The sequence below is a fragment of the Bubalus kerabau genome, chromosome X (assembly GCF_029407905.1).
Source record: "Bubalus kerabau isolate K-KA32 ecotype Philippines breed swamp buffalo chromosome X, PCC_UOA_SB_1v2, whole genome shotgun sequence".
Classification (NCBI taxonomy): domain Eukaryota; kingdom Metazoa; phylum Chordata; class Mammalia; order Artiodactyla; family Bovidae; genus Bubalus; species Bubalus kerabau.
In genome coordinates, this window is record NC_073647.1 from 99,145,832 (window position 1) to 99,163,830 (window position 17,999).

A 17,999-nucleotide genomic window follows, 5' to 3' on the forward strand; every position below is an offset into this window, starting at 1 on the left:
ATTACATTTGTAGATGACTTTGGGTAGTATATTCATTTTAATGATAATTCTTTCAAAGAGCACAAAGTATATTTCCATTTGTTACAATCATCTTTAATTTCCTTTGCCAATGTTTTATAGCTTTCAGAGTATAGGTCTTTCACCTCCTTGGTTAACTAGGTATTTTATTCTTTTTGAAGTGATTTTAAAAATTATTATATTTTGTTTGTATGCTGTTTATGATACATCATTATTTTTAGTGTATAGAATGTAACAGTTTTCAGCATATTAATCTTGTACCCTGCAATTTTACTGAATTCAGTTATTAGTTCTAATAATTTATTGGTTGAGAGATTAGGGTTTTCTAAATGTAGTATTAGGTAATATGCAAATAGTGAAAATTTAACTTCCTTTCAATTTGAATGTCTTTTATTAATTTTTCTTTTCTGATTTCTGTGGCTAAGACTTTCAATACCATGGTAAACAAAAGTGGACCAAGTAGGCGCCCTTTCAATCATAGGAAAAGCTTTCAGTTTTTAAGTGTTGAATATATTACATATAGGTGTGTCATAAATGGCCTTTATTATCTTAAGATTTTTTCCATATTCTAACTTTGATGAGAGTTTTTATCATGAAAGGATTTGAAAATTTTGACTATTGAGATGATCATGGGTATTTTATCCTTTCTTTTGTTAATGTTGTGTATCACACTGAGTGATTTGTGAATATTAAATCATGCTTGCCTTCCTGGAATAAATCTAACTTGACCATGGTATATGACTCTTTTTATATATTGTTTGACTTGGTTTGTTAACATTTTATTGAGGATTTTTTTGCATATAAATTTCTTTAAAAATACTGGTCTTTAAGTTTGTTTTTAATACTGTCTTGGTCTGCTTTTGGTATCAGTAATGGTGGCTTCATACAATGCATTTGAGAGCATTCCATGTTGTTTAGTTTTTTTTTTTTTAATAGTTTGAGAAGGATAGGTATTAACTCTTCTTTACATGTTTGGTAGATTTCCCCTGTGAAGCTGTTCATTCCTGAATTTTGTCTGCTGCAATTTTTTTTTATTATTATTACAAATTCAAATTCACTGCTTGTGACTGATCTATTCAAATTACTGTTTTTCCTTCATTGAGTCTTGGCAGGTCACATGTTTGTAGAAATTTGTGCATTTTTACTAGGTTGTCCATTTTGTTGGCATATAACTGGTCAGAGTATTCTCATGATATTTTGTATCTCTGTAGTGTTTTTTGTTTTTTTGTTTGTTTGTTTGTTTGCCTTTTATACAGTTCATGAGGTTTTCATGGCAAGTATACTGGGGTGGTTTGTCATTCCCTCCTCCAGTGGATCACGTTTTGTTAGAACTGTCTGCTATGACCCGTCCATCTTGGGTGGCCTTGCACAGCATGGCTCATAGCTTCATTGAGTTATGCAAGCCCCTTCACCATGACAAGGCAGTGATACACGAAGGGGACCACTAACCACTGGACAATTGCACTCATCTCCCAAGATCTTAAGATCATGCTTAAAATTTTGCATACTAGGCTTCAGCATTATGTGAACCAAGAACTTACAGATGTCCAAGCTGAGTTTAGAAAAGAAAGAGGAGCCAGAGATCAAACTGCCAACATGCACTGAGTTATAGAGAAAGCAAGGGAATTTCAGAAAAAAAAAAAAAAACATCTACCTCTGTTTCATCAACTACCCTAAAACCTTTGACTCTATAGATCATGACAAACTGTAGAAAGCTCTTGGAGAGATGGGAATACCAGACCATCTTACCTGTCTCCTGAGAAACCCGTATGCAGGTCAAGAAGAAGCAGAATGCTGTATGGAACAACTGATTGGTTCAAGATTGAGAAAGGAGTATGGCAGGGCTGTCTGCTGTCACCCTGTTTGTTTAATCTGTATGATGAGCACATCATGAGAAATGTCATCTGGATGAGTTACAAGCTGGAATCAAGATAGGTAGGAAAAACTTGAAAAACCTCAGATATGCCGATGATACCACTCTAATGGCAGAAAATGAAGAGGAACTAAAGATCCTCTTAATGAGGGCGAAGGAAGAGACTGAAAGAGCTGGCTTCAGCCTAAGTATTAAAAAAAAACTAAGACCATGGCATCCAGCTACATTACTGCATGGCAAATAGAAGGGGAAAAGGTGGAAGTAGTGACAGATTTTCTCTCCTTGGGCTCCAAAATCACTGCAGATGGTGACTGCAGGCATGAAGTCCGGAAGACCATGGCTTCCTGACAGGAAATAGATAGCAAACTTAGAACAGTGTGTTGAAAAGCAGAAACATTTCTCTGCTGACAAGGGTCTGTATGGTCAAGGCTATGGTCTTCACAGTGGTCATGTATTGTTGTGAGAGCTGGACCATAAAGGAGGCAGAACCCCAAAGAACTGATGCCTTTGAACTGTGGTGCTGGACAAGATTCCTGAAAGTCCCTTGGAGAGCAAAGAGATCAACCCAGTCAATCTTAAGGGAGATCAACACTGAATATTCACTGGAAGTACTGATACTGAAGCCGAAACTTCAGTATTCTGGTCATCTGATGTGAACAGAAGACTCATTGGAAAAGTCCCTGATGCTGGGAAAGATCGAGGGCAGAAAGAGAAGAGGGTGTCAGAGCCTGATATCGCTGGATGGCATCACTGATGCAATGAACATGAACTTGGGCAAACTCTGGGAGATGGTGAGGGACAGGGAGGCCGGTGTGCAGTTCATGGGGTCACAAAGAGTCAGACATGACTGCATGACTGAAAAACAACAGCAAGTGATGGTTTTCATTTCTTATTCTGATTTTTTTTTTTTTTTGATCCTCTCTCTTTTGTTTATGGTCAGCATGGCTGAAGATGTATCAATTTTTTCTCTTTTCAAAATATCGGTTTTGTTTTCATTGATCTTTTCTATCCCTTTTTTATCTTGTCCTCACTGATCTTTACCATTTCCTTTCTTATACTGACTTTAGGCTTTCTTTCTCTTTTTTTACTCATTTCTCCAAATGGTATTTTTTTTTTACACTGGAGGATAATAGTTTTACAATGTTGTGTTGGTTTATTTCATACAACTTAAATCAGTCATATATATATATATATATATATATATATATATATATAGCTATATATATGCATATATATATATAGCTATATGTATTCATATATATATATATATATATATATATAAGCTTGATGCAAATGTAATTACAGTTTTTGCATTGTAAAAATTTCCCATTTGATATTGGAATACATTCTTTTAAAATATTTATGGACTTGGCTGTGCTGGATCTTAGTTGAGGCATATGGGATATTTAGTTGTGGTATGTGGAATCTAGTTCTCTGACCAGGGACTGAACCTGGGCCCCCTGCATTGGGAGTGCAGAGTCATAGCCACTGGACCACCTAGGAAGTCCCCAGAATACCTTCTTAATAAGTGTGGTTATGTTATACATCATTTTAATGCACATTTAGTGCTTTATGTGTTTTGTTAATGACATTGCTTGCTGATTATTTTACATTTATTTTAGACTAGGTAAGTTATATTAGACATAAAGCAAATTCTAGTGACTTTCTTATTTGAGTTTAAAATGGATTTTAAGGCAGCAGAAACAACTGGCAACATCAACAATTCATTTGCCCCAACATAAGCTAATCAACGTCCAGTGCAGTGGTGGTTCAGGAAGTTTTGCAAAGGAGATGAGAGTTTTGAAGATGAGGAGAATAGTGGCTGGCAATTGGAACTTGACAAAGGCTAACTGAGAGCAATAATTAAAATGGATCCTCTTACAACTACATGAGATGTTGCCAAAGAACTTTCTATGGTCATTTGGCATTTGAAGCAAATTGGAACGGTGAAAAAGCTTGATAAGTGGGTGCCTCATGAGCTGACCGAAAATTAAAAAAAAAAAAATGTTGTTTTGCAGTGTCATCTTCTCTTATTCTATGCAATAATGAACCATTTCTAAATTGGATTGTGATGAAAAGTCAATTTTATATGACAAGCAGCAATAGCCAGCTCAGTGGTTGGATTGAGAAGAAGCTCCAAAGCACTTCCCAAAGTCAAACTTGCACCAAAAAAAGGTCATGATCACAGTTCGGTGGTCTGATGCCAGACTGATCCACTACAACTTTCTGAATCCTGGTGAAACAATTCCATCTAAGAAATATGCTCAGCAAGTCAATGAGAGGCACCAAAATCTGTAATGCCTACAGCTGGCATTGGTCAACAGAACAAGGGTCCAATTCTCCATAACAAAGTCTGACTACCAATGCTTCAAAAGTTGAATGAATTGGGTTATGAAGTTTTGCCTCACCACCATATTCAGCTGACCTCTCAACAACCAGCTACCTCTTCTTTAAGCATCTCAACAACTTTTTGCAAGGAAAACAATTCCACAACCAGAAGGATGCAGAAAATGCTTCCCAAGAGTTTGTTGAAACCCAAAGCATGGACTTTTATGCTAAGGAATAAACAATCATGTTTATCATTGGCAAAAATGGTTCCTATTTTTATTAATAAAGATGTATTTTAGCCTAGTTATAACGATTTAAAATTCACAGTCTGAAACCAAAATTACTTTTGCACCAACCTAATATATATATATATATATATATATATATATATATATTCCCTGTCTTTTGAGCTTCCCTCCCACCCTACCCCTATAGGTCATCACAGAGGACCGAGTTGGACTCCCTGTATTATATAACAACTTCCCACTAGCCATCTATTTTACACATGGTAGTGTAAATAAGTTAATGTTACTCTTTCCAATTATCCCACTCTCTCCCTTCCCCACTGTGTCCACAAGCCTGTTCTCTATATCTTTGTCTCTACTCCTACCCTGAAAATAGGTTCACCAGTTTCATTTTTCTAGATTCCGTGTGTGTGTGTGTGTGTGTGTGTATAATATTTGTTTTTCTCTTTCTGACTTAGTCTGTATAACAGGCTCTTGGCTCATCCACCTAAGCTCAACTGACTCACATCCATTACCTTTTATGGCTCAGTAATATTCCATTGTGTATATGTATCACAACTTCTTTATCCGTTCATCTGTTGATGGAAATATAGATTGTTTCCATGTCCTCAGTTCAGTTCGGTTCAGTCACTCAGACGTGTCTGACTCTTTGTGAAACCATGGACTGCGGCACGCCAGGATTACTTGTCCATCACCAACTCCTGGAGCTTGCTCAAACTCATGTCCATAAAGTCAGTGATGCCATCCAATAATCTCATCCTCTGTTGTCCCCTTCTCCTCCTGCCTTCAATCTTTGCCAGCATCAGGATCTTTTCTAATGAGTCAGGTCTTCATATTAGGGGCCAAAGTATTGGAGCTTCAGCTTCAGCATCAGTCCTTCCAATGAACACCCAGGACTGATCTCCTTTAGGATGGACTGGTTGGATCTCCTTGCAGTCCAAGGGACTCTTAAGAGTCTTCTCCAACACCACAGTTCAAAGGCATTAATTCTTCAGCACTCAGCTTTCTTTATGGTCCAACTCTCACATCCATACATGACTACTGGAAAAACCAGAGCTTTGACTAGCTGGAACTTTGTAGGCAAAGTAATGTCTCTGTTTTTTAATATGTTATCTAGGTTGGTCATAGCTTTTCTTCAAAGGAGAAAGTGTCTTTTAATTTCATGGTTGCACTCACCATCTGCAGTGATTTTGGAGCCCAAGAAAATAGTATCTCACTGTTTCCATTGCTCCCTCATCTATTTGCCATGAAGTGATGGGACCAGATGCCATGATCTTAGTTTTTTGAATGTTGAGTTTTAAGCCAGCTTTTCCACTCTCCTCTTTCACTTTGATCAAGAGTTTCTTTAGTTTCTCCTCACTTTCTGCCATAAGGGTGGTGTCATCTTCATCTTATATTATTGATATTTTTCCTAGTAATCTTGATTCCAGCTTGTGTTTCATCCAGCCCAGCATTTTACATGATGTGTTCTTCATATAAGTTAAATAAGCAGGGTTACAATATACAGTTTTGATGTACTCGTTCCCAATTTTGTAGCAGTCCATTTTTCCATGTCAGGTTCTGACTGTTGCTTCTTGACCTGCATGCAGGTTTCTCAGTAGACAGGTGAGGTGGTCTGGTATTCCCATCTCTTTAGATATTTCCACAGTTTGTTGTTATCCACACAATCAAAGGCTTTAGCATAGTCAATGATGCAGAAGAAAATGTTTTTCTGGAATCCTTTTGCATTGTCTTTGATTCAGTGGATATCAGCAATTTGATCTTGGTTCCTTTGCCTTTTCTAAATCCAGCTAGTACATTGTTTTTCTTGGGAATGGTTTTAGTCACCACCTCCTCCACAATGTCACAAACCTCTATCCATAGTTTCCTCTTTATGACAGTAGACAGTGCATCAGTCTCATAATCTGAATGTCCTGAATTCAAATTTCAGAGACAGCAATGTAAAGCTCTGGGCTTCCGTGTTGGCTCAGGTGGTAAAGAATCTACCTGCAATGCCAGAGACTCCAGTTCAATACCTGGATCCGGAAGATCCCCTGGAGAAGAGTATGGCTACTCACTCTAGTATACTTTCCTGGAGTAATCCATGGACAGAGGAACCTGATGGGCTATAGTCCATGATGTCGCAAAGAGTTGCACACGACTGAGTGAATGAATAAACATCCTGAAGAAAATCAAGTCACAGTTCCAAGATTTGTTTGCCTATCTTTAAAGTGAAGCTAATCCAAAATGTTTCCCTAATTGATTAGCATATGGTCCTACACTCACCAGTCATTTATTGGGACTGTTTCTACCCTAGTTTCATCTAAAGATTACCTGTGGAGGATTCATTTTAATATTTGGCAAAACTAATACAGTTATGTAAAGTCTAAAAATAAAATAAAATTAAAAAAAGAAAGAAAAAAAAAGATTAATGAAGATGTGAGATTTGAATGATTTGAGCATGATAGGACAGCTATCATTTTCAACATCCTTCCAGGGCGTTTGGGAGGAATTAGTGAGCTAATGGATGGGAGAGCCTTTGGGCAAAAGTCTGTGTATATGAGGAGTGCCAAAACTTGTACATTTTCTGTAAATTCAGTCTCTCTCTTTCCATGTTCTAGCAAAGTTACCTTGCTATCTAATAATCCCCCTACTTCCTGGATTCAAACTGCAAAATTTTCCAATCCACTATTAAGCTTCACTGACTCCTTTGTTGGCAAAGTATAGCCTAATTAATGTATTCTTGGAGGAAATTTATTGGTCCATCTCCTCCCTTGGATTTTATAACCACTGCCTGCTCTGCTTTTCTCCCATTCTAATCTTTTTGTGCCACGTTATTTATTTTTTAATTGAAGGATAATTGCTTTACAGAATTTAGTAGTTTTCTGTCAAACATTAATAAGAATCAGCTATATTCATTTCTAGCTTCTGTCCTATAAGAGAAAGTTACCTCTCATCACCCTGTCAAATATGTGCTTCCTACTGAATACCTCATCCCATCATTCACAGCTCCCTTGATGATGCATAAGTGAGACCAATTTCAGATATGCTCACCTCTGGATAATGTGACAAGAGAGGCCAGAAAACAACACAAAAAAGTGTAACATCCACTATAGCTTGGAGCTGAGTAAACATTGTAACCTCCCAGAAAACAGGATTAGCGTGGAAGGATGTGTTGTAGGGCTTGTATGATTAAGATGTGAGACCACATGGTTCTAGGAATCACTCATGTGGTGTTATCTTTACAGGAAATAGAGAATCTTCATCAAGGTAATAACTGTGACTGGGACAATAGGATAGGGCAGGTAATGAGCTGTCATTACCTGTGATGTCAAAAGCAAGACTCTTTATATTGAAATGAAAGTTCTGAACATAAGGAACTGGAGATAATTGTCTTCACCAGAATTTTTCTGTGTACATTTGAAATAAATACTTTAATCACTTAAGGCATTTGGGATAGTAGAAAATGGTTAGTAGCCTAACTTCTATAGAGAAACAATTATATTAGGTGACAGATTCTTTTGCTAAGAATCCAGATACTTTTGAAGATAGCACCTTGGACATTATTCAAAAATTGGTTATTGAGCTTTTTGTATGTCCTGGATACTACATTAAATTCTGGGGATATTTAATACATACAACATTGAATGAGAAAATGTCCTTGCTCATATAGAGATTATGGTCTAGTAGTAATAATTGGAAAATAAACACATATATAAATAAACATGATAATAAATGCACAGATCATAATAAGTGTTATGCAGGAAAAAATGATATGGAATATAGTAATGATGGGGATTTGAGACTTATAGATTGTCTGGGGAGCACTTACTCTGAGGAGGTAGATATAAATATAGACTTGTAGGATAAAAAGGAGCCAATGATGCTGAATATGGAGGAAAAGGATTCCAAGTATGGGAAGCATAAGAGCAAATGCTTGATGGAGAAAATAGTCTAAAATGTCATGAGTCCAGTTAGACTGGACCATAGTAAATGAGGGAGAGAGTGGGATAATAAGTTTAAAAAGTAGGCCAAGACAAGGTCGTAGGCCTTGGTAAGGGGTTAGGAATTTATTTTTAATGCAGTACTATGCTTCTGAAGTGTGTTAAGCAAGAAGGTGACATCTGCATCACAGTTGCTCTGAGAATGGATCTGGCTGGGGCAGTGGAAAAGTAAAATCATGAAGTAATCCAGATGAGAGATAATTATAATGAACTGATTAGAACTCTATATTTGGTAGCAGAATTGACAGGAGTTGCCAATGGGTTGAATGTGGGAGATAAGGGAGAGAGAATAATTATGGATGGCTTTTATATTTTTTGACTTGAGCAAATGGGTGGATACTGGTCCAATTTATTGTTATGAGGAAGACTATGAGGAACAGGTTTAAAGGTGAGGATCAAGAGTTCTATTTTGGATAGATTTTGTTTGATATGTCCATAAGACATCTATAATGAGATTGCAAGTCAACAGATACATAAATTTGGATCTCAGGGAGAAAATCAAAGCTGGATATAGATAGATAGATAAAGACATAGAGATTAATATAGAAATAGATATAAATAAAACTTGAAACCACGGGCTAGAAAGCATCCGTTATGCATGGAGGGTAAAGAGAGAAGAGAAGCAGACTCATATGGGCACCCTAAGGAAATTCACCTGAAGAATAGATGCTTTTGAACTGTGGTGTTGGAGAAGACTCTTGAGAGTCCCTTGGACTGCAAGGAGATCCAACCAGTCCATTCTGAAGGAGATCAGCCCTGGGATTTCTTTGGAGGTAATGATGCTGAAGCTGCAACTCCAGTACTTTGGCCACCTCATGCGAAGAGTTGACTCATTGGAAAAGACTCTGATGCTGGGAGGGATTGGGGGCAGGAGGAGAAGGGGACGACAGAGGATGAGATGGCTGGATGGCATCACTGACTCGATGGACGTAAGTCTGAGTGAACTCCGGGAGTTGGTGATGGACAAGGAGGCCTGGCGTGCTGCGATTCATGAGGTCGCAAAGGGTCGGGCATGACTGAGCGACTGAACTGAACTGAACTGAAGGAAATTCAATGTTTAAGGAAGATGAGCCATCAAAGGATCCCAGGAGAAAATGAGTAAAATAGATAGAAAGCCAAGAGAAAGTAGCATCATGGAAGCTGGAAGAATTAATAGTTAAGAAGGGAGTGATAAAAAGTTGTTGAGTGGTTTAAGTAATTTGAAGATAAAAAAATATCCACTGGATTTTTTTATATCAATTTTTTTTAAGTTCCTAGAATATATATTTCTTTTTTTAATATAAATTTATTTTAATTGGAGGTTAGTTACTTTTCAATATTGTATTGCTTTTGCAATACCTCAACATGAATCCACCACGGTTATACACGTGTTCGCCATCCTGAACCCCCCTCCCACCTCCCTCCCCGTACCATCCCTCTGGGTCATCCCAGTGCACCAGCCCCAAACAACCTGTATCATGCATGGAACCTGGACTGGCGATTTGTTTCATGTATGATATTATACATGTTTCAATGCCATTCTCCCAAATCATCCCATCCTCTCCCTTTCCCACAGAGTCCAAAAGACTGTTCTATACATCTGTGTCTCTTTTGCTGTCTTGCATACAGGGTTATCATTACCATCTTTCTAAATTATATATATATATATGTTAGTATACTGTATTGGTGTTTTCCTTTCTGGCTTACTTCACTCTGTATAATAGGCTCCAGTTTCATCCACCTCATTAGAACTGATTCAAATGTATTCTTTTTAATGGCTGAGTAATACTCCATTGTGTATATATGTACCACAGCTTTATTATCCATTCATCTGCTGATGGACATCTAAGTTGCTTCCATGTCCTGGCTATTATAAACCGTGCTGCAATGAACAGTGTGGGACATGTGTCTCTTTCAATTCTGGTTTCCTTGGTGTGTATCCCCAGTAGTGGGATTGCTGGTTTGTATGGCAGTTCTATTTTCAGTTTTTTAAGGAATCTCCACACTGTTCTCCATAGTGGCTGTACTAGTTTGCATTCCCACCAGCAGTGTAAGAGGGTTCCCTTTTCTCCACACCCTCTCCAGCATTTATTGTAACTTTTTGATAGCAACTGTTTTGACCAGCGTGAGATGGTACCTCATTGTGATTTTGATTTGCATTTCTCTGATAATGATTGATGTTGAGCATCTTTTCATGTGTTTGTTAGCCATCTGTATGTCTTCTTTGGGGAAATATCTGTTTAGTTCTTTGGCACATTTTTTGTTTGGGTGGTTTATTTTTCTGGAATTGAGCTGCAGGAGCTGCTTGTATATTTTTAAGATTAATTATTTGTCAGTTGCTTCATTTGCTACTATTTTGTTGCATTCTGAAAATTGTCTTTTCACCTTGCTTATAGTTTCCTTTGTTTTGAAAAAGCTTTTTAAGTTTAATTAGGTCCCATTTGTTTACCTTTGCTTTTATTTCCATTACTTTGGGAGGTGAGTTGTAGAGGACTCTGCTGTGATTTATGTCAGAGTGTTTTGCCTATATTTTCCTCTGGAAGTTTTATAGTTTCTGGTTTTACACTTAGATTTTTAATCCATTTTGAGTTTATTTTTGTATTTGATGTTAGAAAGTGTTCTAGTTTCTCCAAGCACTACTTGTTAAAGAGATTGTCTTTTCACCATTGTATATTCTTGACTCATTTGTCAAAGATAAGGTGTCCATAGGTGCATGGATTTATCTCTGGGCTTTCTATTTCATTTCATTGATCTATATTTCTGTCTTTGTGCCAGCACCATAATGTCTTGATGACTGTAACTTTGTAGTATAGTCTGAAGAAAGGCAGGTTGATTCCTCCAGTTCCATTCTTCTTTCTCAAGATTGCTTTGGCTATATGAGTGGTTTTTTGTTTTGTTTTGTTTTGTAGTTCCATGCAAATTGTGAAATTATTTGTTCTATTTCTGTGAACAATACCATTGGTAGCTTCATAGGGATTGCACTGAATCTATAGATTGCTTTGGGTAATATACTCATTTTCACTATATTGATTCTTCCAATCCATAAACATGACATATTTCTCCATCTACTTGTGTCATCTTTGATTTCTTTCATCAGTGTTTTATAGTTTTCTATAAATAGGTCTTTTGTTTCTTTAGGTATATTTATTCCTAAGTATTTTACTCTTTTCATTGCAATGGTGAATGGGATAGTTTCCTTAATTTCTCTTTATGTTTTCTCATTGTTAGTGTATAGGAATGCAAGGTATTTCTGTGCATTAATTTTATATCCTTCAAATTTACTACATTCATTGATTAGCTCTAGTAATTTTATGGTGATGTCTTTAGGGTTTTCTATGTAGAGCATCATGTCATCTGCAAAAAGTGGGAGTTTTGTTTCTTCTTTTCCAATCTGGATTCCTTTTATTTCTTTTTTATTGATGTCAAAGTAAGGAAATACCTGCCACAGGGCTTATATCTTCCTAACTCAATTTCTCTCATAGGTGGTAAGTTTTAGAAAATATCTAGTTGCTCCTGAATCATATGAGTGGTGGCAAGAGGAAATCAGCAGTAGCCCAGAAGAACTTGAGAGACTTCAGTTTTGAAAATGGGGCCTTGGGTCTCTATGTACCTACAAAGTCTGAACCCTGCTTATCAGGCATTTTCTTCCAGTAGACTTCATTCAATTTGAGGGCCCTAGAGGCTCTGTGTGGAGAAGGAGGGCACAAAAAAGATCACAGGAAAGGGAAGTGTGGGCTTCAAGTGTAAATGTGTTGTTTTCATATTTCTGATTCCTAACTTTGTGACCCATTTCCCTGTGGCAGAGCACCAGTAGAGACTTTGGAAATGCCTTTAGGGTCTTTGGCACATCAGGGCTGATCAGCAGACATAAAACCTTATGGTTTGTTAAAAGAAATTATTTCAACAAATACAAAATCTCCTTCTTACCCAGTGAGAGGGCAAAAAATTGTCCAGGTTTCACCCCAACCACCCTCAAATAATTGCATCTTTCCAATATAAACAAAGACACAATGCATACATATAGCTCCAATTTTCTAGGATACACAAATGCACACTCAGTACTGCCACCAAGGTCTATACATCTTTAAACTGCATTCAATCTCACACCCTCACAAATACATACCAACCTATACACACATTTATGTCTGTATATATCCACATATTGACTCTGTAAATGTATATATCTATTCAACATTTATTGGGAGATTTCCCATCCAATGTCTGACACTGAATTAGAAACTGGACAGAAAGAATAATGAGGTACATTTTAGTCTTTGAGATGCTTGTAGATTGGTGAACTGTGGAGAATAATGAGTATGAAGTTTTCAAGATAAATACAAAAGTAACTGTAAAGCAAAAGTAACATATAAAATATGCTTTATAGATTCATGGACTAACTTCTCATTGTGCATCAATGCAGCAAGAGAAAACGCTTAGCAGAGGATATCTAGAAGAAATTCCTAGAAATCTCATTGGATCATGGCTTTTAAAAAAATTATAAGATTTAATTTTTTTTTCTTATTTTCATCACTTAGCCCTTTTTGGATAAATGTGGACTGGATGATATGCTTAAGAAAACAAAGGCATGGCAGATGAGCTCTTCTTTAATCTAAGTTTTATTGGTTAATAGCTAAATGCCTTTGGTATGCAAAAGCATTTAACTATCAAATGAAGATAGTTTTCCTGTCTACAAAATAGGTCAATATCAAAATTGGGTGGATTATATTCTTTGCAGCCAAAGACAGAGAAGCTCTATAAAGTCAGAAAAAAACAAGACTGGGAGCTGACTGTGGCTCAGACCAGGAACACTTTATTGGCAAATTCAGACTTAAATTGAAAGAAGTAGGGAAAACCTCTAGACCATTCATGTATGGCCCAAATCAAATCCCTTACAGTTATACAGTGAAAGTGACAAATAGATTTAAGGGATTAGATTTGATATACAGAGTGCCTGAAGAACTATGCACTGAGGTTTATGACATTGCACAGGAGGCAGGGATCAAGACCATCCCCAAGAAAAATAAGTGCAAAAAGGCAAAACCATTGTCTGAGGAGGCCTTAAAAATACCTCAGAAAAGAAGAGAAGGAAAAGGCAAAGGAGAAAAGGAAAGTTATACACATCTGAATGAAGAGTTCCAAAGAATAGCAAGGAGAGATAAAGCCTTTCTAAGGGAGGAAAGCAATAGAATGGGAAAGACTAGAGATCTCTTCAAGAAAATCAGAATACCAAGGGAACATTTCATGCAAAGATGGACACAAAAAAGGACAGAGACAGTATGGACCTAACAAAGCAGAAAATATTAAGTAGAGATGACAAGAATACACAGAAGAATTATACAAAAAAAAAAAAAAAAAGATCTTAATGACTCAGATAACCATGACGGTGTGATCACTCACCTAGAGTCAGATATCCTGAAGTGTGAAGTGAAGTGGGCCTTAGGAAACATCACTATAAACAAAGCTAGTGGAGGTGATGGAATTCCAGCTAAGCTATTTCAAATCCTAAAAGATGATGCTGTGAAAGTGCTGCACTCAATATGCCAGCAAATTTGGAAAACTCAGCAGTGGCCACAGGACTGAAAAAGGTCAGTTTTCATTCCCATCCCAAAGAAGGGCAATGCCAAAAAGTGTTCAAACTACCACACAATTGCACTCATTGCACGCACTAGCAAAGCAGTGCTCAAAATTCTCTAAGCCAGACTTCAACAGTATGTAAACCAAGAACTTCCAGATGTTCAAGCTGGATTTAAGAAAAAAACAGAGGAACCTGAGATCAAATTGCCAACATCCTTTGTGTTATAGAAAAAGCAAGAGAATTTCAGAAAAACATCTTCTTCTGCTGTATTGACTATGCCAAAGCTTTTGACTGTGTAGATCAAAACAAAGTGTGGAAAATTCTTAAAGTGACAGGACTATCAGACCACCTTACCTGCCTCCTGAGAAATCTGTATGCACCTCAAGAAGCAACAGCTGGAACTGGACTTAGAACAACAGACTGGGTGCAAATAGGGAAATATGTACGTCAAGGTTGTATATTGTCACCCTGCTTATTTAACTTGTATGCAGAGTATATCATATGAAATGTTAGGCTGGATGAAGAACAAGCTGAATCAAGATTGCTGGGAGAAATATCAATAACCTCAGGTATGCAAATGATACCACCCTTCTGGCAGAAAGTGAAGAGGAACTAAATAACCTCTTGATGAAGGTAAAAGAGGAGAGTGAAAAATTTGGCTTAAAACTCAACATTCAGAAAAGAAAGACCATGGCATCTGGTCCCATCACTTCATGGCAAGTAGATGGGGAAACAATGGAAACAGTGACAGACTTTATTTTTAGGGGGCTCAAAAATCACTGCAGATGGTGACTGCAACCATGAAATTAAAAGATGCTTGCTCCTTGGAAGAAATGCTGTGACCAACCTAGACAGCATATTAAAAAGCAGAGGCACTACTTAGCCAATAAAGGTCTGTCTAGTCAAAGCTATGGTGTTTCCAGTAGTGATGTATGGATATGAGTGTTGGACTATAAAGAAAGCTGAGTGCTGAAGAATTGATATTTTTTAACATCAATTTTGGAGAAGACTCTTGAGAGTCCCTTGGACTGCAAGGAGGTCAAACTAGTAAATCCTAAAGGAAATTGGTCCTGAATATTCATTGGAAGGACTGATGCTGAATCTGAAACTCCAATACTTTGGCCACCTGATGCAAATAACTGACTCATTGGAAAAGACCCCAATACTGGGAGAGATTGAAGGCAGGAGGAGGAGGTAACAACAGAGGATGAGGTGGTTGGATGACGTCACTGACTCTATGGACATGATTTTGAGCAAGCTCTGGAAGTTGTTGATGGATAGGGAAGCCTGGCGTGCTGCTTTCCATGTGGTCACAAAGAGTTGGACACGACTGAGTGATTGAACTTAACTGAAGGACAATGAATGTTTAGAAAGGTAGTCTTGCTTCATGCTCAGGAAAAAGATAAACACATGAATATTCATGAGTGCCGATAGTACTGATAATCTTTGACAATATAGAAAGAAACCATTGTTTAATTAAAGGAGTTATACACAATAGGGAATATCATATGTTTATTTTATATGTGTACCCTACTCTGAGTTCCTATCTCAGCCTTCACTGTGCTGGCAACTGGGAAAGCTGAACTCACCTATGTAAAATTTATGCTGGGGCTTTTCTAGACTTGTGTCCCAAGCTTATCTGATGTTATGACTTACCTAAGTAAAATTTAAGCTGGTGCTTTTCTAGATCTGTGTCTCAAGCTTATCTGATGTTAGGAATCACCTGGTGAACTTGTTAAAGTACAAGTTCCTGAATCCAAACCCTCAACTTCCAAGTCAGAATTTCCGGGGAAGAGGTATAGTAATCTGTGTAGGTAACTAGTGCTCAAAGTAATTTTCATCACAAAGGAAGTTTCAGAAACATGATTCTAGGCTAAAACACTCACTGTAGCCTATCACCCATTATTTTATGCATTCATTAACTCATTCATTCATTACTGCCCAAATACCTACTTTGCACCAGCCACTATGCTAGCCTAAGGGAGTCAATACAAAAGTAAGGAAACATTGGATCAAAGGACTAGAGACAAATTTCTAAGTACATGTAAAAATATGCACATCACTAGAATTGGTACTCCACATGCTCAATTTTGTTTAGGAATAATTTTAGTGTGATAATCATTATGTCATTTCCTTCTTGTGTGTCAGCTCCTCAAGGTAAGTGACTGTCACTTCTCTCTCTCCAACTTATTGAAGTCTGAAATTAATTAAAGTGATTTGTTGACTTGGCTTAGAACAGTTATTTGACCTTGGATATGTCACTTTACTTCCTCTGAATCTCATTCTGTTTCTCTGGAAAATGGAGGTAATTATCCCTAGTCCACAGGGATGTTTAAGGATTCAATGACAGGGAAAACTGTGAAAAGAACTCTCTAAACACTCAGGAACTTGTTCAAAATGAGAGCTGTTTCTCTGCCTAATTTTTCTGGTGCTTTGTGGGAGCATGCTATCTCATGGCCCTATTTCCCCAGTTAAAGGACAAAAGTTTTGACGCTTTGGGGCACTGAGCCAAAAGGGTAGAATGCATAACGCCCTGTCACCCTTTTATCCACCATCTCCTGAATTTATCATGTATCTCATCATTTATCCCATTCCCCCTGGGGTTAATTATTACCAGATCCTGAAGAATGCTTTTGAGTCTTTGAGCTTCATGATTTTTGACTCTTGAACCAAACATGACCTCTTTGAGGTTGGAAATCCATTTACTCTTGGCAAAGTCACAACATCTTGTTTCAAAGAAAAGGGGAGTAAAAATATTCTAGCCCACAAAATCTAAGGAGTTTTATAACCAAAGCTTATAAGACATTTTTGGAGCTGAATTCACTCTTAAAACAGAGCCTTTGGATGATTTAAGTATAAATGAATCAGAAGGGTTCAGATCAGATTTCCCTTGAAATATACAAAGTTTAGAAATGGAAGGAGCAGGGGCTCAGCCAAGAGCACTCTCTGTTTGGGCAAAGCCTCCAGGGTGGCTGGGATCACATAGTATTTGCAGAGATTTCCCATGAAGATGCAGAAGTGGATCCCAAAGACCTGCGCTATTAGGCAAAAGAGAGCTCTAACACCTTTCTTGATCCTTGTGCCTGTGCCCAGGCCACCCAAAGGCCATGAGGGCTCCTGGGTAATGGATGGCCAAACTCCAGGAATTCATCTATTAATAAGAATCTCTGTACATAGAGGAAAGAGATAAGCTGCACTCCTAGCTTAGAGCCCTTTAGTATAATAATAGAGACAAGCAGAATACATAGGATATTCAGCAGGCCCATGTGTCATGGAAGAGGTCCAGCACAAGCTAATAGCAGCAGCAGTGGAAAGTAAACAACTTAGAGAAAGGGTAAGAGCATTGTAAGAGAGTCAAGAGACTTCCAGATCTGAATTCTATCACTCTTTTTTTCATATTTATCCAACCTCAATTATACTCAATCAATCAAAAACCAAGTATTGTGGATTGTGATTCTTTCACAGATTCATTCCCTATTTGACAATCTACCATTGCCTGAGGTTAGGTATTATCATTTCCATCCTGGATTTATTCCATAGTTTCCTATTTGGTCTCCCTGTTTTTAGTCTCTCTTTTTCATTCCGTCTTTCACACTGGAGTCAGAGTAATCTCAGAAAACAAATTTGATCATGCCGCCATCCTGCTAAGACTCATCCATGGCTCCCCATTTCCTATAGAATAAAATTTAAACACATGTTATAGGTTGTGAATAGTGATATATGTGGTCTAAACTTTACTTTTCCATTCTCATGCACTCTAACACAAAGTTTGGTTAAACCAGACATCTTAAAGTTTCCTCAATTCCAGATCTCTGTTTCTTTACGTCTATCTATTTATCTATCTATCCATCCATCTATTAATCATCTATATTAAATCCTTGCTGGAACAGAATATAAACAGTAAGACAAATCTGTTTTAAAAATAACAAATATCTAACATAAATTTAAATATTACTATGTACTAAATACCACTCTAAATATTTCACATATATTAAGTC